A 25,221-nucleotide genomic window follows, 5' to 3' on the forward strand; every position below is an offset into this window, starting at 1 on the left:
ATGCTGATTTTCATATGAGTACACAAACTATGGAAAGAAAGATGACTAAATATTCCCTAAATATTTTTCAAAAAGAATTGACACTAACTGTTAAAAAAAAAGAGAGACAATTAAACATTTTGAACATGGGTAGGCTATTTTTTATTATAGAATTATTGTTAATTGGTTAGTTGATATAATGAGTTTTCAGGTATTTTTTAAAAGAATAATTATTTTATGGAGATATAGTGAAACATTTGTAGATATAATAACATAAAATCTGAGATATGCTTTGAAGGAATATAGAATGTAGTAGATGAGAATATGGATCAACTAAGATTAACTCTCAGTTGATAATTATTGAAGCTAGGTTCTAGGAATAGTTCATTATTAGTTCTGTCTACCTTTTTATGCACTTAAAATTTTCTGTAGCAAAAAGCTGAAAAAAAGGTCTTAAAATGCTCTATTGACAATTTATGATTTCTTTCTGTCTGATGTCCAGTCAGGTCTTGGATCTAGTAACTACAGGAGTGAGTAGAGAGACCAACAAGACTAGGCATAGAGTTGGTGACTGGAGTGTGTGATTGTGTCTATTTTGGTTTTTATTTTGTGTGTGTAACTGTACATTTGCTCATATGTGTAGAGGGGTCATTGATTAAGTAAAAAATTGGAAATATATATAAAAGCTTAATAATGTATACTCCGTTTTTATATTTACCCATTGAATTATTCATGGTTTTCATTCCTTTTATTAGTTATGTGCAATTGTATAATAGACTTGGAAATATTTTTAGTTCTCAAATTTTTAGGTGTTACATAAGCAAAATTTTAGGTAAACATTACTTTTGCTTAACCACAGAAAAAATTTTAAGAAAGATTGAATAACTTTCCTAAAATTCATTGCATTAGTAACATTGACAGAAAATAAGACCACAATATTTTTAGCTCTTGGTCTACCAATTTTGTAGTTATCCTAACATTCCCATGAGTTTTAGTCACAATTTTTATTTTTTACTATAATAAAATCAAATATTTTACAACTTAGGCATCATGGAACAAGTTTAGATAATGAAGTGCCAACTGGATTTTGGCACGATTCTTTGCATATTTGTCATCAAGAGTCAAAAGTAATAGGAAAGAAATTAGATAATAGCATTTTGGTTTCGCAGAAATGGAATTGACATTGTACAGTCAGTGCTGTGGAATTCCGGATTCTGCAACTAGAACTACCATCCTCTCTAATCAGTTTCAGCAGATACATTGGGTTGAACTAACATCCGGAAATCTTTTACTACAATGAAACTAAACATTTCTGCCTAAGTCTACAATGTTTAGTCATAGCTCATGTTTGTTCTTTTTGCATTCTGAAACTATTATACATGACCTGTCATTGAATTACTTTCAATTAGTGTTCCTTTGTTGAGTTTGGCCAGGAAGCCTGCCCAATCTTGTGACCAACTAATACAGTATTAGGCATTTTGGAGAGAGTGTTGTATTTCTTTTTGTAACAATGTTTTCAAAGTCAAAACTGAACCAAATTCTCTTTGTTTCTCTGATATCACTGAGTTTTAGTAAAAGTAAACTCCATTGTAAGGTAATCTCTCTGTCATGTTGTATTTCTCTTCCCTAATAGAAATTGTGAACTTCCTCTTGGATCATGCACTGCAAAGTGCACTTGAACCACCAAGCACAACATTCTTTGTTTTTTAATTTTAATTTTTTATTTTCTGAGATGGAGTCTTGATCTGTCACCCAAGCTGGAGTGCAGTGATGTGATCTCAGCTCACTGCAACTTCTACCTCCTGGGTTCAAGTGATTCTCCTGCCTCAGTCAGCCTCCTGAATAGCTGGGATTACAGGTGCCCACCACCATGCCTGGCTAATTTTTTGTATTTTTAGTAGAGATGGGGTTTCACTATATTTGTCAAGCTGGTCTTGAACTCCTGACCTCAGGTGATCCTCCTGCCTCTGCCTTCCAAAGCTGGGATTACAGGCATGAACGACCACGCCAAACAATATTTTTTCAATTTCAGTGGGGTAACTGGCTTACTTCCCCAGTTCCTTAAACATGATTAAGCAGAACATATTGTGTAGCTATGTGTGTGGACTTGGAGGGCATTCACAGTTTTCATTAGAGAAGAGTTAGTACTTTGCCTAAAACAGATGGGACGTGTGTGTACTACAGTTGAGACCTCCACAGATTAGAATGAGGAGCCTAAAATGTGTGAGAGAATCAAAGCCATCCTCTTTCCAAGTCTGTATTTGTTTATTTCTTTCTGTTTCTGCTTAATTCACCCTTTCTGGATCAAGTTGATGAAATATTATATGAAGATATTCTTTTTTTGACAGCGGCATACCAGCAGGTAGAATTGTGGGCATGGACTAGACAGTATCCAAAGATTGTATTTGCTTGTTAGTAACTTTTGGGTAATCTTAAAATAGATTCCATACAGTGGTTAATCCATACAATGGCTCTCTCTGAGAGACAGTTTACTAGTGGCAGCATTACCAAAGTCACAGACAAATAGCTCTTCTGTGCTTTTTCCTGAGTCCAGATGATTGGTTTTGAAATTAAGGAGTTTCTGCCATTTTCAGTGAAAGAGACTAAGGAAAAAGAAAAAATGGTACAATAATAATGACACCATGACCAGCTAGTTCCTCTTTAGCCACTGCAGGTTCTGTTATACTAATGGAAGCATTAATTCTTACTTGTCCCACTAATGGACAAGAAACAATGATACGATGGTGATCACAGTTTTAAATGGCAAATTCTACTACGGTAAGTAAATTAGTTTGCAAGTTTTAACTGTTAAGGAAACACAGAAGAGATAAAGGCAAGAACAGATAAAATTTAAAATGTGCCTAAGGTCATGTAGATGACTGTGTTAGAGTTTAATCATCCTCCCTTTACCCTTTGACAGATAGAGAGACCCTCCCTCAGTCATCAGTTGAAACAGCCAAGCAACTCTTCTGCAGTGTGGATCCAGGGGACAGAGTGACTCATAATCCTTCAGTGGTGATGTTACTATTAGAAGTCAGATCCAGCCACAAATATGTAACCTAGTAAAATATGCATAGGAAAACAAATTCAAGAGAGATTATCCTCTATTCCAAAGTTATTCTTCTAGAATTATTCAGGTCTTTTTGATTCAAACTACATTTTAGAAAAGGTTTAACTTCCTATGGAATAATTCATTTGCTGATTGGTAAAGTCAGCTCAGAAGTATCTGGGGTTGCCATCTACATGTCTTGCACCCAAATGATGAGAAATAAGCCAGAGTAACCTTTGACCCAGGTGCCTAAATATGTAAGTTAATACACCCCAAGTTCTCAGCAGTGCATGTGAAAAATAAAAAATAAAACCCCAAGACTACCATTTATACAATTCTTGATGAAGCATTTAAAAGTATATGAAATGCTTATTAAACACCTTGCAGACACATATTAAAATTCCTATTAAAGTTAACCTGATCTTGGTTCAATAAACTCATGCCACGAAGAAACATGACATCTGTGGAACATTTTATCTCAATAATTGGGTCACAGAAATACTAAACAGAGACCTAAACTCACTTGGAAATGTTTACTTTTATTTAAAAACAGAATTCTCAAGTGTCTCTCTGCTTTCTGATTTCATTCAGGTCAAGAATAAAATTCTGCAATGTGGCAGGATTTCTAACAGAATGAAAGCCAAGAAACACTGAAAACACAGTTTTGAGATTTCCGGTTTAATTTCCAGGACAAAGAGATTCATTGTCAGTTTTTATCTCTGCTACATAGATACCTGGATAAACAAAAGCTGTCGACCTCTGCTGGGTCACCTGTTGCCCTATTTTGGCTCTGATTTTGTACTGCTCTTCACAATACAGTGCTGGGATGAATCCAACCTTTCTTTACCTCAATGGCTCCTACTCATTCCCAAAGGAAGAACTGGAAAATATTTGGAATTTTTCTTCTATAGCTTCACATTAGTTTAGTCTCAGAGCACTTATCATTTGTGTTTTGAGCCACATATTGGGTAAAGAAATATGGAAGAGGCATTTAACCACTTTTTCTCCCTGAAGGGCAATATTGTATTTTTGTTAGCATAGTGTTTGTTTTGTTTTGCTTTGACACATGGCTTCTGTAAAAATTCAATCAGTCTTTCTCTTTGGATTTAAGTACTCAATTCCAGGCAATGAAGACAAATGCCAAATAATGACTTTTTAATAGTATAAATTTAGTTGCTTTTCATAATTGTTCTTTTCATGACATCATTCAACTCACTATCTTATACATATTTTCTGTAACAAAAAGGAAGGTATCAATTTTGTGAATTTATGACAAAATTTATGAGTACTTAGGTTCCACTTATCGCTATCACAAATGCCATTTCCTTTTCTTGTAAGCTTATTTCATTCTTATGCCCAAATGAAGGAATAAAACATTTTCTAGCAGTCAGTATTCTAACAAAAGCTTGGCATACATAATTTTGTTAAATAAGACAAAAAGGAAACAGAAGTTATTAAATTTGGTTTAAGGGATGGCACCTGGTTTTCTGCTGTACCGATTTGTTTTGGACCAGAATGCATTGAACAGTTGTTATTATTTCTTTCTTGTTTGCTGGAATTTGTGTCTGGTTATGTTTTGACAAATTACTTATTTATTTATTTATTGCATTCCTGTAGCCACCACCCTATGTCAACTTTCAGCTACATTTCAGAAAACAGCCATAGCCGCCTAGCCAGCAATATGGCGAAACAGTGGTGAACTCAGGTGACTATTCATGGTAACAGTAAGATTAAGCTGGTAAAACTGAGAGAGGCTGGGCTTAGCAGCTAAAACCCCTTTTGTGGTCAACTTACTGCCATTTGACTTTCATCTTGGGTCATTCTTGCCGAGTTGCCACATACCCATTCGTTTTCACAACCTGAACCAGTGCCTCACATCATATTCTTTCAGTGATTCTGCCACTAAACTGAAAGCTCCTGGTTTTACTCCTGTTTGGCATGTAGGAATAACTGTTCTTTCATCTTCAACCCTGACTTCTAACCTGGGTGTATGCTTTCTGCTTATACTTCCTGGCTTCATTCTGCTCTGCATCCAATTGAAACAACTAGTACTTTGCAGCAGGGGACTTCAGTTTTCATAACAATTAACAGTGAAAATTATGGAAGAATATAGCTCATCTGATGCCAAGGTATTCTGTGGCTTTGACTTCTATGTACAATATTGGTTCTCTTTCCAGAGATTCTCACCAATAATGCTTTTATAACTGCAAACGGGTCTCTATTGGAAGGGAATGTGAATAGCATTTAAGAATGCTCTTGTATTCCATGAATTCTCAGAATGGTTTCTTGATAGATTAGAAGACTCTTCCAGGTTGCATGATATTGTTTTAGTGTGCTGGTTTTTAAAGTTCTGGTACCATCCACTGTAAAGAGATAAAGTCAGCTCTTACTACATCAATGCTATATTGGCATCCCTTCCAGAACCTTGCCTTCTTTATTTTTGTGTCATCTGACACAGCTGAATGAAGCATGTTATATGATTGGTGGCATCTTAATCTTTGAGTCTTCATATATTAATAGCTCGTTCCTTCTCTCTGCTGGGTATGTATGCTGCTGCTTTTTTTCCACTGGTGTCTTTTGATATCACATATGCCATAGACATGTCAGCCCTTTAGGCAGAAATTGCCAGAGTCACTTTGCTTCTGACTTTATCCTGTTTCAGTCTGGCCTTTGAGTCTTGACTTATTTCCCAGTTTTGACTCATCTGCTATGCTTGGACTTACTTGCTAATCTGGCTTTTCCAAGCTCTGGCATCCTTTATGGCTGAAATTAATTTGTCCGGCTTTTTATTTTATTATTATTATTTTTTCTGAGACGGAGTTTCGCTCTTGTTACCCAGGCTAGAGTGCAATGGTGCGATCTCGGCTCACTGCAACCCCCGCCTCTGGGTTCAGACAATTCTCCTGTCTCAGCCTCCTGAGTAGCTAAGATTACAGGTGTGTGCCACCGTGCCCAGCTAATTTTTCATATTTTTAGTAGAGACGGGGTTTCACCACATTGACCAGGGTGGTCTCGATCGCTTGACCTCATGATCCAACCGCCTCTTGGCTAAGATCAAGTGTAGTATCTGTTCTTATCATTTGTCCGGCTTTTTAAAATCTCAATCACATGGTTGGGACTTCCTCTTTCCCTGTTCTTAGCTCCAAAGACTCTACAACTTGATGTGGTGAAGTTTTGTGTCACAGAGCATCTTGATCCTCCAGTAAGAGCCTTCTGAAATATAATGTGGATTATTCTTCAGTTCCCTTTCCAAATTCATTCATTACCCTTCTCTTCCCAGCTCTGTTCTCCAAAAGCCCGGTCTCTTTAGGGACAGTACTACTCAAGCTTCCTTGGATTCTGGTTTCTATTTGGGTTCAGCAAAGCTAGAGATTAACAGACAAAAAGTGAGAGTAGGTGGGGTATTTATTCTCCCTGTTTCGTCTCAGTTTGGGCAGTTGCCATCTTACTTTACCTATATTCATAGCTATTTTAGTTAGGTGGTCCTTCTCTTACGATTCTGGCTCTCATTGGGTAACACAATCCTCATTTTGTCTCGAGTCTAGCGGAGATAAAGGCTTTCTACTATACCTAGTCCTTGCATGTTTTACCATTCCTCATTGGTAGTCTTAATCAAGTCCATACTTTTATAAAAAGTCTTATAATTGAACTTTCTTCCACTAGCCCTTTGATTGTACCATGTTTTTTTGCTGGGTTTCTGATTAAGACATGAGCATTGAGAAGAAGACAAAAAGCATATGTAATTGAAAGTAATAGGTCTTTATGAACGGAACTGCCGTTTAGGGGACAGTGATGTGAAGGTCACAGTATATGTCTCAGAGTTATGTGTATATACATCCCAGACAGATGGAAAAACAGACACCGCAAGGAGAAGACTGCTCAAGGAATATGGAGACCTAGGATTTCTCTGTGAGGGGATATTATGATATGATCATTATGATGGATACATTTAGATAGTCTTTTACTCTTCTGCTTAGCTGGTACTTATAGAACAAGCACAGTAACAAGAAATAGAGTAGGCATAGGAAAAGTTACAGCAGAAGTTGGAGCATGTATGAATGCATCTATATCAGCCAGTCCACCCAGAGAGGACTTGAACTGTTCTCCTTCTTTGGGGGTAATGAGTATCTACCATACTGGAGTCAATTTGATAATTAAATGTAAAGCTGTATAACTTTGGGGATTGGCTTTCCTCTCTGCTGAGGCACAAAAAAGGGCAATGGAAAAGCTCTAACAATATCTAGTATAGTGAATAGGTACGAATGTTTTAGTTGGATAGCATGGTGAGAGAACAACAGAGCCATTTCTGGCAGTGCTATAGTCTTTAGTTGTTCTGTGCTTTCTAAGCTGAGCAGGAAGAAATGGTCATGGGCATGCACATGGTGAAGAGTAATGACAGAGGATTCTGGAATTTCCTGCAGAGCTGTGAGTCCTTAAGAGCGGGACCAGTAAGAAGCTAGATAATCCTGATGTACACTCATTTTCTAAGGAAGTTTCCTTAGTGATGTGGCAATGGTGCCATATTCGAAGTTTAATTCAACCAAATACACAGGTGACCAAAATATTGCCTTCATTCACTGAGTTACAGCTCTCAGTAAATTATGTCTTGTATTTTTAAAGCCCAGCAGATTGTAGGAAATTTGGGATAGTCGATCATTATATGTAGTCTCTGGTATGTTTTTGGTAAAAAATACTGAACTACACAGCCAGAATTAAGTGGAAAGTTTAGAGATCATCCAGTAAATTCTTTTGTTGCAACAGCCAAAAGGGATTATTTTGGATTCTGACTGATTTTTTTTTTTTTTTTTGCCTTATTTGCCCAATTTGAATTGGCTGTCTGTGGCAGACTAAAGTTAACAAAAGACTGTGGGCTTCTAGACAAGGGACTGTCATTAGCAAAATAAAATGGAGTCATGTCCTGGGAAATCACAAAATCCCTTGTGTTTTAGCTGGGATTAAAAAGGAAAAATGAAGAACAATATATCTGTAACTTATTTTTGGCACTAAGCACTTAAATACTTAGAGAAAATCAGATGATGTTAAAAATAGGAGTTAGATGTTCTAAAATTTTTGGTCATAGAGAAAAATTAATAACAATAAATATTTAACTTTTGACCTACGCCTATTGAAATAGTTGATGATATAACCCCAATTCAGCAGATTTCTGCCCTATTTGTTGGGCAGACGTGATTTCAGACAAGTCTCCAATCTTTGCCCTGTTTTCCAGTTTTATCCCACTCAGTGAAGAACCACACAACCCACACTCATAGTGAACAAAGCTATTATTTAATGGAATCTTTCCACTGTGGAACCAAATTATTTTAATTGGCTTAAAATAATACTAAATACTGAAAGCCAAGTACACGACCCTTGGCCCTGCTGGTGTTTAAGATATCATACTCATCATACTTTCTGGTAAGAGTCTCAGGCCCGTCTCTGAAGAAGGGCCAAATGTAAATAAATCCATCATGTTTAGATCAGGGTTTTGCCAATGTATATTATGTCTCATATAAGCCCTTATTATATAACTTCCTTCTTTGGGTTTTACAGAGTTCTTGTTTGTTGACATTCAGGGTGTGTCCAGAAAGTGTGTTTTTGATTCATTCTACTCACCTAGGCAGAGTGCCCTGGTCATTAGGGGATCTGGTTTATACTTCATAGTTTATTTTTTGTGGCTATATATTTCTTACATTTGGTTCATGTGCCCTTGGACTTCTTAGGAAAAGCTTAACAGCTCATTTTTATAAATCAATAAATAAGTAACTAATACATCGTGGATCAAAGGCCACAGCAGCAGCACTGTAGAGAGACTTATATTGTCCTAGGCACCTATGTACTTATAATGATGATATCCTTGGACCCAAGGCCTAACACATTTTTCATGAGAACTATTAGATTCCATACAAGATCAACAATTACCAACACCCTAGTGAAAATGATTAAAATGTAACAGGCTTCTTTTACAGGCCGCAGAGTTTAGTGTTCTCATGTCTTCCTCTGTGGCCTGACTTTTTTCTATATTTCAGAATTCTCTTATTTGATTTCCAAAAGCTACTCTGTTAATACCTCTTCAACTTAGAGGCATAATTGAAGAAGGAAGAAACTTGGAGTTCCTGAATCTTTAATGAGCCTCCCAGGAGCCAGGTCTAGCTTAGAAACTCCACTCAGGAGTAAGTGTGCCTATCACTCTACATGCTCAGGACAAACTTTAGAACCTGTAGTTCAACAGGGGATTTTACCTCTTGTAAAATCCACCAAGTGTTCTTTGGGAAGAGAAGAGGGAGGCTTAGAGGGGCACTGCTTAGGAGTTGTAATCTGGAACATACCCTTTGCATCGGTGGATGTTCATCTGCCCTGCTTAGTGCGCGCTCTCTCAGCTCCTGACAAAGTGCCTGGCACACAGGAGAACTCACACGTTATTTGTCAAATCCATGAATGAATAAATGCAAATGTTTAAAGCAGGTAGAAAAACTAATAATTTAGTAGGTAGTCTTTAATTTCTAACTTACACACATATCATCTATATTTCAAAGCAAAACAAAGGAACATTTGTAGAATAAAGAAAAATAAAGGCCGGCCACCCAGGCCAAGGCGGGTGGACCACCTGAGGTCAGGAGTTCAAGACTAGCCTGGTCAACATGGCAAAACCCCGTCTCTACTAAAAAATATAAAAATTGGCTGGGCACGGTGGCTCACGCCTGTTATCCCAGCACTTTGGGAGGCCAAAGCTGGTGGATCATGAGGTCAAGAGATTGAGACCACGGTGAAAACCCATCTCTACTAAAGAATACAAAAATTAGCTGGGTGTGGTGGCGCACACCTGTAGTCCCAGCTACTCGGGAGGCTGAGGCAGGAGAATTTCTTGAACTTGGGAGGGGGAAGTTGCAGTGAGCCGAGATTGCACCACTGCACTCCAGCCTGGCGCCTGGCAACAGAGCAAGACTCTGTCTCAAGAAAAAACAATAATTAGCTGGGTGTGGTGGTGTGTGCTTATAATCCCAGCTATTTGGGAGGCCGAGGCAGGAGAATCACTTGAACCCAGGAGGCGGAGGTTGTGGTGAGCCAAGATTGCACCATTGCACTCCAGCCTGGGCAACAAGAGTGAAGCTCCATCCTCCCCTCCAACAAAAAAAAAGAAAGAAAGAAAGAAAAGAAAATATACTGAAACCAGAAAAATGCAGGAGAGGCAAAGGGTGAAGAGAGAGAAGAAACAAGATGACAGCACTGTATCCTGATATTGCTATTAAATGTTATGGTGTATCAGTGTGCTTAATGTCTATTTAAATCGGTTTGTTTTGACATTTTCTTCCTATTTTATGACCAGTAGAACTGGGCAGACATAAGCAAAATTACGGTCATTGAAATTTGTTCTAAAATTATCTTTAGAAACTTCCCTTTCATCGCTTCATTTCCTGATAATAATAATATCAATGCAATAAATATAACTCACACATTTTGAAGCCTTACTCTGAAGCCATACTGTAAGCCTAAAAATGCTGTATACGTAATTTCACTGAACTTTCATGACAATTCTTTAAAGTGGATGTCATGATTCCTCCCACTCAACACACGAGATGAGGAGGCTTAAAGGAGTTAAGTCCTTTTGGCCAAGATCACGCAGCATGCATGTGGCAGATTTGAACACTCATACCCTCTTGCTGGGTGCCCAGTGTCCTTAAAGCATCCTCTTGGTGCCTACAATTCAACCCCCACGATAGTGTTTCCTCTGGCTCTGAAGCTTCAGGAATCCTCTAGCATACCTGGATGGTTTCTACCTACTGAATATTTGTGTCCCCTTTCCCCAAGTTCATATGTTGAAATTCTGACTCCCAATGTGATGATATTCGAAGTTGAAGCCTTTGGGAGGTGATTAAGTCATGAGGGTGAAGCCCTCATGCATAGGATTAGTGACTTTATAAAAGAAACTCTAGAGAGCTCTACTCATTCCTTCGATGTCAATACACAGAGAGAAGACTGCCATTTCTGAACCAGGAAGTAGGCCCTCAACAGATGCTAAATCTGATGGCACCTTGATCTTGGAGCCCCAGCCCCCAGAACTGTACGAGATAAACTTCTGTTGTTTATAACATTTAATCTATGGGATTCTGTGATAGCAGCCCCAAAGGTCAAAGATTAAGGGTTTTCTTAATATCCTACCCTTTGAAACTCTTGTTTTATGTAATTCAGAGCCTGCTGTAAGGAATAAATTATTGCTAATAGGTTAAAAGCTGAGAATGAGTTAACCTGTAACTATTCAAAGAAATTCATTTATGTATTTAACAGAGGCTCTCTGAAGAGTGTGTTTTGCCCAAAGGAAGGACTATACTATTAAGAAGTTCTGACAGTTGTCATATCTCTGAAGAAGGGCACTAATTTGGTCAGGCTGACTTTTCAGTGCCCCTGACCTCATGGTAAAAAAGCAGATGCCTTTTTGACTTGTGCTCTGGGAAAATGTGACAAGGGAGAGAATGTTGAATGTTCCTTCCTTATTTACAAGTAATTCTAGTCAGACTCATTAATCTGTATGTACTCATTTTGCCTTTTGGTTATGAGGGAGAACACCTAGGAAAGTTTTGGCCTGTATCCCTTGGGGTTTCTCTGGAAAGTGGGTAGTTTGAAGGAAAGAAGACTGCTTGCTCCTTTTGATTGACATTTGTGCTAATGCAGCAAGCAAACAGGCTTCTCTGTGGGTGTGTATGTTCTGAATCAATGTCAAAATTCTTCCTTATAGTGTTGTCTGTTGTAGTATGTGTGTGTGGATGGAGGAAAAGAGAGAGAGAAAGCGAGAGAGAGAGAGAGAGGGAAAGGATTTTTTTAAACCCTGAATTTATTTAATTTGCAACTGAGTTTACATCTGTGCCTTTCTATAAGGCATGCCATAAATAAAAATTTCAATCTTGAACTAATTGACTTCAACTCTAACTGTATATATAGTCCAATAGTTTTGTTGGAAAACTCAGAATAATGCACAAATGGTAGAAAGAACAGTGATCTTTCTGGGTCTGGGTTTTTGGATTCACCCTGCTGTATCCTAGCTTTGAGCATGTAGACAATGATACGGTGTGGCACTGCATCTCCACCCAAATCTTATCTTGAATTGTAATCCCCAGGTGTTGAGGGAGTGACCAGGTGGAAAGTGATTGGATCATGGGGGCAGTTCCCTGCATGCTGTTCTCATGATAGTGAGTGAGTTCTCATGAGGCCTGATGGTTTTGTAAGTGTTTGGTCATTCCTTTCTTGCTCGATCTTCTCTTGCCTACCACCATGTAAGACATTCCTGCTTCCCCTTCTCCATGATTCTAAGTTTCCTGAAGCCTCCCCAGCCATGCAGAACTGAGTCAATAAAACTTCTTTGATTTATAGATTCCCCAGTCTCTGGTAGTATCATTATAGCAGTGTGTAAATGGACTAACACAGGTAAGCTAACTCATCTCTCTGATACTCAACTAGGAAACCTACTAAGTTTAGACATCCTATAATTCTGCAATGAATGGTGTAAATATTTGCCATTCGTAATCCTTCACTTCAAGAATCTTACCAGCTGTCTTAGGTTGGGTTCCACAGTTGCAGAGTCCAAAACAAAGATTTTAAAAGCAACTAATTTTTTAAAGGCAAATGATTTTAAAGGAAGGGTCACAGGAAAGTCCAGGGAATGAGTGGGAAGCAGGACAGGAAGTAGGAAGCCAAAGATCCATCTCAAGGTCCTGCTGAACATTTCCTCAGCCTTATCCACAGGGGGGCTCTGGAGTACGAGTTGTGCCACAAAGTTGTCATGACACAGTCAAGGGAGCTGGGTTTCCCGCCCCTGCACTCCTTAAAGGCCATTTTGGCTCCTTTGCTCTCCCTCTCAATCACTTCAACTTTGGGTTTCTCCCAAGCATGCATGCAAAGAGATGCTAGTAGCCTGAGCAGCTCTTCTAAAAAGAGTAGGTGCTCATTATTGGAAGTGAAGTATACCCAAGGGAGAATGGCACACAAAGATGGAGAAGGCTTTGAGGAGATCTGGGTGGAGCACTATTTTACTCGATGCTGCTATACACCGTGAGAAGACTCATGACATGACTAACTTACTGTCAACAGTAAATATATGTGGAGAGAAAGATGGTAAACAAGGCTTAGAAAGAAACCACTCGAGGCTAAATACCATTGTCAAACAAAACCATTTCTTATCCTCAGGTCTGTTTGCTTGCAAAGTTTCGGGAGATAAGAAAAAGGCACCAACAATATCTGCTACTATGTGGAACTCAAACTCGCTCTTAAGTCTGTATGTTTAATATTTTCACATTACTTATAAAGCAGAGATAGCATTAGGGTGAAAGTTATCTGCTCTTTCTGTATGGTGTCCAGAATTTTATAAATGAGAATATAATAAAAGGTAAATCACACGAAGGGTGAAAACAAACTAACAAAAAGGTCGTGAAGGGAATCTACAGATATACAAATATTCTTAAAAGCAAAGACATTTATATTCAGTTTTCAGGCAATAGTCTTATCCCTCCTCAGACATACTTATTTTTTTAATGAGCTGCTTAATTTTCTTGCAAAACACCTACATGCTTAAAATGTTTTCCTTATGAATCAATTTTTTATTTGACAGAAGTGAAGATATTTGTGCCCATAAAAAATGCCATGTGTTTTTGAAGTGTTAGAAAAAGCAGCTCTTTGGCACTAAACAAAGCTGAGGCAGGAACGCAGGAGAGCAGCTGCAGAATGACAGAAAAAATGTGAGATAATGAGCCATGTGAGAGAATGTATAATTTAATGTGGGGCCTTGAAGCAAAGGGAGGGAGGAGGCCCATAAATGAGAAAACAGTTAAAAATAGTGACTAAAATGACTTTAAATCCAATAAAACAGAAAATGAATCAATTAGTGCTTGAGAGTTGGAGGAGGCATGATGTGAGAGAATCTGGAAAAGGCTGACAGATTTTTAGTCTATGAATTTAAATTCATAGGACCAACAATTTCTCTGCCTAGAGAGATTTACATGCTGTTTTTTCTTCTCATGCTAGTTTACAAAATGACTTCCTTTCTATTCCACTTTCTGAGATGTGAAGCAATCTGTTAGAAAAGCCTCAGTTTTCAGTTTTCTGAAAACATTTCCCAAGATGTATGGCAAAATGTGTTTAAGTTTTAGAAAATTCCCGTAACTCCTGCTAAACTGTGGCTCTCTCTGCATATGGATATTAGAGGTCCTTTTTAGGAGTTGACTGAGTTGGCTCACTCTAGCAGGTTGATGGAATTCTGGAAAATAGCATGTGGCCCTCTCTGATGCCTTTTTACTTCTTCCTGGCATTTAGTTACATTATCCACGTCCCTGTGTATTTGATTCTCTAACAATAACATCCAGAGTCTTCCTGGTGAATGCTTATGCCGTGGGAAGTTATGGAAAGCTTTTAAAAACCCGAAAGCTTTGAAGAACAGCTTGGCTAGCTGTCTTCCTGGAATGGTTTAACTGAGGCTTGCTTTCATGGAAGAGGCCTGGACAACTTCTAGTAACCCTTCCCATTTCTAGGAAAAGCGTATGCTATCCAACAAATACTCACTCACTGCTGTTGGAATACATGAAGGGATAAAACAGTATGAAAATGAATTTCAGGGGTTATGCCCTCCAAGTGAAATTTTCACCATAGAATTTTGGGACCATAAGAAATCTATTATTTTGAACTAAAAGTTCTTTCTAACAAATATTTTTCTTACTTGTATGTTTCTACATTTTCATAATTCTAGCCCTGAGTCAATCTTATAATAGATGTGTACTTCTAGTGGGTTAACTTTCCAGTTTTGTCCCCCAATTTTCCTCCAAATTGATGATATGTATAAAAATCAACTTAGTCTTGAGGAAGCATGGGGGATAACATGTTTCTTTCTTATATATATATATATTTTTTTTGAGACAGAGTTTGCTCTTATTGCCGGCTGGAGTGCAATGGCACGATCTTGCTTCACCACAACTTCCGCCCCCCTGGTTCAAGCGATTCTCCTGCCTCAGCTTCCCGAGTAGCTGGGATTACAGGTATCAGCCACCATATTTGACTAATTTTGTATTTTTTAGTAGAGACAGGGTTTCTCCATGTTGGTCAGACTGGTTTCGAACTCCCAACCTCAGGAGATCTGCCCATCTTGGCCTCCCAAAGTGCTAGGATTACAGGCATTAGCCACTGTGCCTGGCAACATGTTTCTTTCTAAGAGTTTAGAAATTATTTCACCTTATCTCATTTATTGCAAGAATATATTTTGTAGAGAAATATATATCAGAATTTTGTGACCAGCTTTGGTTTTCAACTCTTAGCTATTTATATTGAAGTAGTTTTCTAAAATAAGGTTTATGGCAGGAGAATTGCCTGAACCCAGGAGGCAGAGGTTGCGTTGAGCCGAGATCGCGCCATTGCACTCCAGCCTGGGTAACAAGAGTGAAACTCTGTCTCAAAAAAAAAAAAAAAAAAAAGAAACCACTCCCTTGGAATCACCTTGACTGCTTCTTAAAATTCTGTTTTTTGGACTTCTTAAAATTCAGATCCCTGGACTCCAAAGCAGACCAATGAAACAGAATTAAAGGGCTTGAGCTTTAAAATCTGCAATTTTCCCAGCTCCCATGGTAACTCATATTAATGCGGGAAGTTGGGAGCTACTGGCCTGAGTGCAGTAGACTTTGTCTTCAGTGATGTTCGGCTGCTTTTCTGTTTCTCCATTGCCTTCTGCACCTCTGCTTGTTATTTCCATCCTTCAACATGCCATCCTATAATGAAGTTACACCAATGTATCAATGACTTGATTTGCTGCCCATCCAGATTTGTGTATTTTAAACAACAGGACTGCTAAGGATAGTAAAGTTAGCTTAAACGACTGCCGCTCTAATGGTGAACTTTTAGCTACTGTGATAACGGAGTTTTTTGGGGCCAGTGAAACTTCCCAGCAGCCATCACGTCACAAGTGGAACTCGCAACTGAATTTACCTACTCTCCTAGCGGCTCTTCTTAAGGCAGTTTGTGTAAAGTCCCTGGAAGCCGGAACCTTGATAGGGGTGAGGAAACACTACAACTGCAAGCAAGCTTTTAAGTCCCACTGTCTCTTTAAAAGTTTTGAATTAGTGAAAATTCTTTTCCTGCCCCAGATGAAAACTTGCACAGGTCCATGACTTATGTGGTCCTTTAAGTGAAAAAAAATGCAGTCTCAATGGAGTAATTTATTGTGTCTAATTTCATGTAATAATCAAAACTTAGAAGTTGATTTAAGTTTTCCTTTCCAAGTATTCCAAGTATTCCTTTCTGCCCAGCTAGGCCTTGCTTCGAGCTCTCTGTAGTGACCTTTCTCTTCTTTTTTTCCCATCTGGCATTCCTCTTTCTTTCCTAGCATGATAACTATTATTTCTTGTACTACCAGGCTTGGGCTAAGGGGATATTGGAGCAGTAAGAGGGATAGGAAGGTTCTTACTTGACTGCTATGGTTCCAAGATGGCTGGGCATTCTGAACTATGGAATGCTTCATCTAGTTCTTCAGAAGCTGCCACTGGGCACCACTGACTGCATGCGTTGTGATATGGGTAATGCATTTTTCTCAAGTTGTCTGTTCTCTCCTCAGCCCATGATTTTCTCCCCTCCCTCCTTTTTTTTTCTAACTCCTCTGCCCCCCTTTCTTCCTCTCTTTCTTTTCAAAATATTTTTTCTTGTTGTATCACTCCACCCAGACTGGCTTACCTTGAGACAATCCTCTTGAGTAGTATTTTACATGGATTAAAAGTCAGTTTTCTCTCCTATTTGTGTTAACACACATGCCTCTTCTACCTCAACAAATTCTGGAGATGTAGGCAGGTTCCAGGACCACTGCAGCCTCTCCTTTGCTTTGGAGTAGCCAGCCAGCTATTTCAGTTACCTGTTCCTGTGTAACCAACAATTCACACAGTGACTGCAAGTACTAGTGCCTTACCATGCCTTAGAGTGCTTTGGGTTGGTTGGGTGGGTTTTCTGACAGTGTTGCCTGGGCTTACTCATGAGCTTCATTCGGTTGGAGGGTTGGCTGGGCTGAACACTCTTAGTTTATGCATCTGAAGTTAGTGTTGGCCATTGATTGGGGTGCCCCTCCTTGCCCCCTATCCCCACCCCATCCTGTGTTTTTCATCCTCTGGCAGGTGAGACTGATTTCCTAAATGGAGGTCTTGATGCACTGCCCAAGAGCCAACAGTGGAAATTGCAAGGCTTCTTAAGGCCCATGCTTGTAAGTTGCATTACATCACTGTTAGCAAATTTCAAGTCAAGAGCAAGTCTGAAGAGCAGCCCAGATTCAAGAGCTGAGAAAATAGACGTCATGTCTTGATGGAGAAAGTAAAAAAGTCACAATGCAAAAGAGCCTGAATACTATGATGAAAGAAATTTGTGGTCATATTTTGTAATCCACCACACCAGCCTTTTGGTTTTCCAGAGGCATGTCAAACACAGCTCAATGAGTCCCTGTAACTGCAGAAGACTTATATGGAGCTCTCTGAGTGATTTTATGGAATAACCTCCCTCATACTGGGCTTGAGGGGAGGCAAGATGAAGGGTAGAAGGGCACACAGAACTGCTCATTCCAAAGAAATCCTCTCCAAACACCCTCCTCATTTCTAATGTCCCCATCCTTTCACACCATCATCATGGGTAAGGTGTTTAAGAGTTAGGTAATACAATTGCAGATGACTCTTTTGTAAGTTCTTTACCTCCTTTAAAATGCAGTATGTATTATCTTTGGTGTTTTAGCCATAAATTTATTTTAGCATTTTCTTATACTTGAAAAAGATTTTCAGAGGGAACCTCTCTAACTTCTGAGAAAACAATAACTACTAGTGCAGCTTTGGAGGCATATGGGCCAGAGTTTGACCCTGATATTTGCTGCTTACTTCTTCCCATTGAGCCTCACACGGTCATGTCTGCAATGGGACTAGTGAAATATACATCATATAAGGCTGTTTTGACAATCCCATTTCTCTTTTCCAGTGAATTATCTGCAATGTCTATGTGACCCACTTCTTGCTAATTACATGTAAGATGAAGTTTGTTTGAGGTTTCTACAAAAGCTTTCTTTGTTTTCCTAGTTTAGATGCTACTGTATAATGACACGATATCTTGAGCTCAGGCAGTCATCTCTTGACTAAGAGGTGACAAGCCTAGAGGCCAAAGGCCAGTTCAGGGAGAAGAATGGAAATGTGGGATTGGAAGAAGATCCTAGCTGAGCCACTGAACTAATCTTGAAATGCCACTCCTAGGATTCTTATTATGTGGGAGAGTAAAATGTTTTTATTATTTTGTTACTGATGGTGGAGTATTTTAGTTGTGGCCCAAAGCATCTTAATTGATATAGTGGCTATTGTTGTAGGTAGGGAATGAGTTAGTACTCAATTTTTTCAGATGAATTAAAAAAAAAACAAGTAAAACAAGACGGTGAGAGTTAAATAAATTAACTGAGGCATGCTATTAATCAGTAGAAGATAGGTGCCTGATCTCTAACTTCCAAAAAAATTTCGAATCAGCTTTGATTGAGCACCTACTAAATGAAGCCCCTTGAAAGTGCCTTCCCACATGCCCTGTATTCTCGAAGTCTGTCCCTTTCTATGTTTCCTTTTTCTGGCAATTTGTCTGCATAACATTTTGTAGGATGGAAATAAATATTTGTGTTACATAAATATAAGTATAGTTTTTGTTCCCCTCAGGCTGAATGCAGTGTATGATCATAGGTCACTGTAACCTTGAACTCCTGGGCTCAAGCAATCCTCCCACCTCAGCTTCCCTAGTAGTGTGACTACAGGGGCTTGCCACAACACATACTTAATTATTATTATTATTTTGTAGAGATGGGGTCTTGCTGTCTTGCTATGTTGCTAGTGCTGATCTTAAATTCTGGTTTCATTTCATCCTCCTACCTCAGCCTCACAAAGCATTGGGATTACATGCATGAGTCACTGTGCCTGGCCAGGTATTTTTTACTTGACTAAAAATTGAGATGTTCTGAGAAAGTGATCTTGGAAAAGTTGCTTATACTATCTGTGCCTCGGTTTTCTCAGATTATTATAAAATAGAGATAGTAAAAGCACCTACTTTATTTCTTATTATGAGGGTCAAAGAAGGTGTGGGCATTTAGAACAGTGGATGATATATGGCAAGTTCTCAATGGACTTATGCAAACATTGTTATGGGAGAAATGAAATAGGCCATTCACATTCAGATCAACCAAGGAAAACTTAATTGTTTTAATTTCAATATGATGTTTTTTAGCTGCTGTTTTTATGTTGGAATTAATATTTAAAAACTATTTGTCCTCTTTCCTTATTTAGAAGGATTTTACAGCAACATATTATTTTTATTATCTATCCTGGAAAGAGAAACTTATGGTGTCAAGAGATAGAAAGAATATCATTCGGAAAATAATGATTCAAATGTTACCTACTTGTCCTAGTACATAATGAGTACAGGATAGAGCCATATAGAAACTGAATTTGTCTGCTCATTTCCAGGGCATATTTAAATATGGGAGCCAAATTTCTGGTAGATGAACTAGAGGAGTTCATCTGCCAGAAATTGAGATCCAAGACTCTTCACTTTAACATGGGTTGGCCTCTCCCAAAGAGCAGTGAAAAATTCTACCTAGTTATCGGTATGGCAAGGTTGAATATCCACCCTAAGTCTGACTGACATCTATGGACGTGTGCTCTCAAGTGAGAGTCATAGATATGGAGACAAACCTTGGTGTAGCACAGTTAGTGTATTAGTCAGGATTCTCTAGAGGGACAGAATTAATAGGTCAGATGTATATATAAAGAGGAGTTTATTAAGGAGTGTTGACTCACATTATCACAAGGTGAGGTCCCACAATAGGCTGTCTGCAAGGTGAGGAGCAAAGAAGCCAGTCTGGGTCCCAAAGCTAAAGAACTTGGAGTCTGATATTCAAGGGCAGGAAGCAGCCAGCACTGGAGAAAGATGTAGGCTGGAAGGCTAAGCCAGTCTACTCGTTTCATGTTTTTCTGCTTGCTTTTATTCTGGCCACACTGGCAGCTGATTAGATGATGCCCACCCAGATTGAGGGTGGATCTACCCTTCCCATCCAGTGACTCAAATGTAAGTCTCCTTTGGCAACACCCTCACAGACACACCCAGAACAATGCTTTGTGTCCTTCAATTCAATCAAGTTGACACTCAATATTAACCATCACACTTAGTAAATATTATTTTCACTTTTTTCTGTGACTGAAAGCTCACTGGGGGATGAGTAGGGTACCTTAAGACCGGGACTGGGCAGAATCCCTTCCTGAAGCAGTGAGACACTAGAGCAATCTGCCCAAGTAATAACCTGTCAGAAAGGCCAATGGCCAAACGCCAGGAAAGAATTGCTGATCTGTATTTCTGTTCACCTAATTGTGGAAGGCCTGGATTGAGAACTCTGGGCAGGACAGACACAGTGTGATGGTTTACAGTGATTTCTAACAATCCATCCTGAAGTGGTCTCATTTGGCATTCTCAATAGTAAGCTATAGATTTGAAGCTTGTTCCAGAGGCCTGCAGCACTGGGCAAACTGGGGCTTGGTCTATCTGAAAGTACCTGGAGGCTTCATTCAAACTGCATTGTCTTCTGAGATGGACAGTGGAAACCCTAGGAAGTCCTAGACAGATGGCCGCAGGAAGACAGGTCTCAGAACGGATCCTCAGAGACATGTAGAATCAAGAACACTGATAGCATACTTGAGTGACTTGATGAGGGTGGGGACAGGAGCCAGGAAGAAAGCTGTCTGACACACCTGAAAATCCTAAGGAGCTACAATGAGATGAATTTAGTGAATACAGGGAGGGAGAGTTTTGTGGTCCAGGAGATGAGGCTGTGAAAGTATTGCATCTCCGGAAATTTGAAAATATTCCTGTCAGGACCTGATGTTTGGTTGAGGTGGCCAAACTACAGATAGTAGTTAAATGGCCACTGGATGCTTCTCCTCAGTTTTAGCTCATAAACCTGCTCCCTTCTGGGTCCCTCAGCTTAATGTCCCAGTGAGTCCGATGCCTCAGGTCCAGACCTGTACTCTATTAGCTGGTTGCTGGCTTGTCTCTGCTCTCCCAGCATGATTCTCAGTTCAGGTGCAGACCTTATGTTATGGCTTCCAATGCCAGAAGCCCCTTGATGAGTTACTCCTTCAGGCAGTTTCTTGGACAATAGGCAGTGCCTGGGCTTCCATACTTTCCTCATCTCTGGACTACAGTATCAGGAGACAGCCTGACATGTGGGAAAACAAGGTGGCCTAGTGAAAATAACATAGGCATTGCGTCCACAGACGGGTCCTTCTGTCAATTACTGTATGATTTGGGACAAGTCTCTTTCCTCCACTGGGCTGACTTCCCACAGCTGTCAAGTGAAGTTATGCTGACCTAGTGTATTAGTCCATTTTCCCACTGTTGATAAACACTGGGAAGAAAAAGAGGTTTAATTGGACTTATGCTTTCACATGGCTGGGGAGGCCTCAGAATTATGGTGGGAGGCAAAAGGCACTTCTTACATGGAGGCGACAGGAGAAAATGAGGAAGGTGCAAAAGCAGAAACCCCTGATAAAATCACCAGATCTCATGAGACTTATTCACTATCATGAGAGCAGTATGGGGGAACTGCCCCCATGATTCAAATTATCTCCCACTGGGTCGCTCCCATAACACATGGGAATTAGGAGAGTACAATTCAAGATGAGATTTGGGTGGAAACACAGAGCCAAACCATATCACCTAGCAAGGTTGTGACAAGGATTGTTGATAATGTCTGTGAATTAATTAAGATAATGTCTATGAATCCTGCCTTAAGATGTATCCATACTGGCCTTTCTAACATGTCAGTCAAGTGGTTTGCTTGGGATTGGCTCCACAAAGGCTGGTGGAGGACAGAATTCCCCTGAAAGAAAATTCAGAATTTTTGGAGCAAGAAGACAAGCCAAACAAAGCCCATTAGGGAAAATCTTTATTTCTATGCAAACCCAGGGGCCAGAGGCTGGCTTTAGTTGGTAGAAAGAATACTAGGTGAGATGGGGGCCAGAGAGGGGTATTTGGGAACTAGTGTGGATGAGGGTCCAGGAGGGTGGCTGCAAACAACCTCAGGGCATCTGCAGCCTGCCTATGTCTGCCACTGGGTCCTGGATGTGTGGGCGTTTGCCGGCCTGGTGTAGAAGGCTAGAGGTAAGGCAGATGTAGATTTGCCAAGTGTACAGGGTGCTCTAAACAGAAAATCAACAAGCTTTCTTTTGGAGCTGATATGAAATGCTAGAAAATCCTTCTTCTCTTTGTTGTTGGGGTAGTTGAGAGGTGACAAGAGAAAATGAGGAAGATGCAAAAGCAGAAACCCCTGATGAAACCATCAGATCTCATGAGACTTATTTACTATCATGAGAACAGTATGGGGGAACTACCCCCATGATTCAAATTATCTCCTACTGGGTCCCTCCCATAATACGTGGGAATTATGGGAGTATAATTCAAGATGAGATTTGGGAGCACACAAATTATGGGGGTACTAATCAAACCTGTCTGAGTGGTAGAAAGAAAAAAAAAGAAAAGCCTCAAAAATTTCAAGATGGTGCTTGTTGATAAAACTGTGATTTTCCATTTGTTGCCCTAGAAGACCCAGGTGTAGCTGAAAGTCAACATGTTCTTTTCAAACTATATATCTTGTAGAATGACACCTTACTGGAAGGTAGGAGTATGTTCTGGCAGTCAAGGAGGTTGAAATAGGCTTTATCTTCAGGTAGAACAGAGGTGGTCCTTGGACAGTAGGGAAGTATGCCAACCTGAAAAGAACTTGACCCAGGAGATTTGGGTGGAGGCTTGGGTAACAAAGATTAATAGGAATCTGTGTAAGATTGAAATACCTGCAAATGGATTCTGAGATAGAGATAATATGTGCACAGGAGATTTATTAGGAGTGTTCTCAGGAACATTATCTGTAAAGAAATAGAGGAAGCAGGATTGGGAAGAGGGAGGAGATGCAGTACAGTAGCAACAAAGGTCTCAGCCAATCCAAGCAGTGCTGTGCAGCTGGGAGTGCCCGGCAAGAAAGGAGACTGCTTTGAGCAAGCATGGGATACGGGCTGTCTGAGAAGGGAGTGGAAACTTGAGTGAGGCAGCTTTCTTTGGCTGAGGTCAATTCTGAAAGAAGGGCACAGCTCTGAGCCATCCACAGCCTGTATTCCCTATAGTTAGAAGAATGAGCTGTTCTTGAGGTGGAGATTTGGGTGGTCCATCATAGCATCCACTACAAAACCTAACCCTTGCTTCCTGCTAACCAATATGACCCAACATGAGGGCTTCATAACTACTCTTAGACCAGTCTGTTTTAAGCCATGCAAATTCTTGTGCAATTGTTGACCAAAAAATGTTCCCAATATTTTTTATTTTTATTTTTTATTGCATTTTAGGTTTTGGGGTACATGTAAAGAACATGCAGGATTGCTGCATAGGTACACACATGGCATTGTGATTTGCCGCCTTCCTCCCCATCACCTATATCTGGCATTTCTCCCCATGCTATCTCTCCCCAACTCCCCACCCCCAGCTGTCCCTCCCCTATTTCCCCCCAACAGACCCCAGTGTGTGATGCTCCCCTCCCAGTGTCCATGTGTTCTTACTGTTCAACACCTGCCTATGAGTGAGAACATGCAGTGTTTGATTTTCTGTTCTTGTGTCAGTTTGCTGAGAATTATGGTCTCCAGGTTCATCCATGTCCCTACAAAGGACACGAACTCATTGTTTTTTATGGCTGCATAGTATTCCATGGTGTATATGTGCCACATTTTCCCTGTCCAGTCTATCATCGATGGGCATTCGGGTTGGTTCCAAGTCTTTGCTATTGTAAACAGTGCTGCAATGAACATTTGTATACATGTGTCCTTATAGTGTAATAATTGCTGGGTCAAATGGAATTTCTATTTCTAAGGCCTTGAGAAATTGCCACACTGTCTTCCACAATGGTTGAACTAATTTACACTCCTACCAACAGTGTAAAAGTGTTCCTATTTCTCCACATCCTCTACAGCATCTGTTATCTCCAGATGTTTTAATGATCGCCATTCTAACTGGTGTGAGATGGTATCTCAATGTAGTTTTGATTTGCATTTCTCTAAGGACCAGTGATGATGAGCATTTTTTCATATGTTTGTTGGCCTCATATATGTCTTCTTTTGTACAGTGTCTGTTCATATCCTTTGCCAAAACAGATTTATAAGAAAAAACAAGCAAGCCCATTCAAAAGTGGGCTCCCAATATTTTTGTGTGCAAGTTCCTGAGTACTTGGCCTGTCTGTCAATAACTAGAGTCTTTTCCTGTCTCAGGAAGAGATTCTGCTCCAGCCCTAGTTCCCAGGCACTCTACCCATCTCCAGTCAAAGGGAAAAGCAAGAACTCTACAATAAGTATGCTGCACCAAGAGTTGTTTCCATACCCATAACTTCCACTTAGTGGCACATGTCCCTAGATCTTAGTCAAATATAGTGGAGATATTCAACATTGCCCTATATATAATTAGAGAAAATGTACCACTACTTCTTGGTGGATCCCATGTCTTATTAAATTGAAGAGTCTTGACTATTTATGTAATATTAAACCACATTTGCCAGATGACCAACATTTTATTGCATCATCTTAAAAAGGTAAAAAGTCTCAGCTCAAATTATTTCCCTCTCTTCCAACTGTCACAATAATAATAAATAAATAAAACATGTAACACAATAGGCTTCTAAGGTTGGTGTTAATGGTTATTTTGATTTTGGGACCTGAGATATAAACACATAATGAATGAGTACTATATTAACTACTTTCCATGTATTCTTTTTCTTTTAATCCAGGCATTAGCTCTATCAGTTGACACAATAATACCCCAATTTCACACATGATGATATTGAGATGTAGAGATGAGGTTGTTTGCCCAGATGCATACAGCTCGTAAGTGGCAGAGTTGTGGCTGGAAACCAGGTAGAGCTTACCTTCTCCAGTACACTGATGACCACTCACCCAACCCTATTCTGCACGGTGCTAAAAAGCAGTACATGAGTAAGTATCCTGAGATCTAGAAAAGAGAATGTTATTAAACTTAAGGAATTTAAAAATAAGGAAATAAACTACAGGTTTTTGATAAAGTGTATAGCATTAATATTCAAAAATCATTTAGACATCAGCCACTGTGCCTTTCCAGCAGAATTTGCTATCGCT

The 25,221-nt window shown here is 39.5% G+C and overlaps 2 long non-coding RNA genes across 2 annotated transcripts in view; both read left to right on the top strand.

Moving 5' to 3' along the window:
* LOC144581610 (uncharacterized) overlaps window positions 1-5,812 on the top strand; it is a 79,884-nt gene extending 74,072 nt beyond the window's left edge. The window contains exon 2 of the long non-coding RNA XR_013532655.1: window positions 2,900-5,812. This is a non-coding gene — a long non-coding RNA (uncharacterized LOC144581610). The remainder of the gene's footprint in view (window positions 1-2,899) is intronic.
* LOC118151552 (uncharacterized) overlaps window positions 1-25,221 on the top strand; it is a 171,457-nt gene that overhangs the window by 74,335 nt on the left and 71,901 nt on the right. The gene's annotated exons all lie outside the window — the stretch shown is intronic.

This window comes from Callithrix jacchus, chromosome 2 (assembly GCF_049354715.1).
Source record: "Callithrix jacchus isolate 240 chromosome 2, calJac240_pri, whole genome shotgun sequence".
Lineage (NCBI taxonomy): Eukaryota > Metazoa > Chordata > Mammalia > Primates > Cebidae > Callithrix > Callithrix jacchus.